A 1,337-nucleotide genomic window follows, 5' to 3' on the forward strand; every position below is an offset into this window, starting at 1 on the left:
AGGAAAAGTAAACAAAGCATTACAAAGTGATGTAAGACATCTTTCTTGGAGTAGCATCTTCATTGGGGGTTGACCACCAACCTTGGCTGTCAGCTGATAACAGATGAGATAGTGTGCCCCAGTAACTGTAAAATTAGAAATGCCCACAGAGGCTAAGGAACTCCTGATGATAAATAATTCACTAAGAACCTATCTTACAGATTCATGAATCAGAACTGATCATTTTTATTGTGTTTTCATAATTCAATACCTTGAGTGTTCTATATATCCCATTTTCATTCATTTATAAACAGAAGACCTACATCGGATGCGGTGGCACATGCTTTTAATTAAGCCCAGCACTTGGGAGGCAGAGGCAGGGGGAACTCCCAAGTTTGAGGGTGGCCTGCTCCTCAGAGCTAGTTCCAGCCCAGCCAGAGCCATACAGAGCAACTCCAAACAAAGCAATGCAAAACCCAGAAGACTGTACTTGGAAATTAAATATTTGAACAATAATGTGGGATTTTCTACACTGGTTTACAGACAATTCCACTAGGCTCCACCTAGCAACAGCTTGGTTTCTGCTGGCCCAGTACAAGCCAGGCGAATAAGAAAACCACCTGTTACCACACACTCTGTCTTTCTCCATCTCCTATACTCTCTCCCCTCCCTCCCTTCTTTACTCTCTCCCTCTGCATGCCCTATGTTTTCCTGCCCGCTTCTTCCTCTCTCTCTTCTCCCTCTTCCTGTCCTTTTCTTTCCCCACCTTTCTCTGTCTCTAGCCATTTCCAGGATCTCTTCCCTTCCCCCACCAATAAATCTTTGCACTAAGTCTGTTGCATGTATTGATGTTTAGGGGGACTTCAGCATGTGCCAACATGTCACCCATGGTGTTATATCACCATTTTACAAAACAAAACAATCTACCCATCCGACTAATTTTAGGCATTTTGCTGAGGTATTGAGTGTCAACAAATCTCAATTTGCCTGACAGATACTTTTACACATATTCATTCAATTTCTATGAAGCACATTTCTCCCCCTCCCCCTTTGTTTTCAGTAATAAAACATCTTATTAGTCATTCGAGAATTCCGTACTCAATTGCTCCCATATCGATTCTGTCCTCCCTTTACCCCTCCACTTTGTGTCCTCTTTTTGTTATTGTTTGTTTGTTTGTTTTTGTTTGTTTGTTTGCTTGTTTTCGGAGCTGAGGACCTAATCCAGGGCCTTGCGCTTGCTAGGCAAGCGCTCTACCACTGAGCTAAATCCCCAACCCCTTGTTTGTTTTTAATAAAAAAAAAAAGTTGAGACTATTTTATAGCAACTGTCCTGGGCCTCTGATTCTTTCAGTCTTCCC

This window comes from Rattus norvegicus, chromosome 4 (genome assembly GCF_036323735.1).
Source record: "Rattus norvegicus strain BN/NHsdMcwi chromosome 4, GRCr8, whole genome shotgun sequence".
Classification (NCBI taxonomy): Eukaryota; Metazoa; Chordata; class Mammalia; order Rodentia; family Muridae; genus Rattus; species Rattus norvegicus.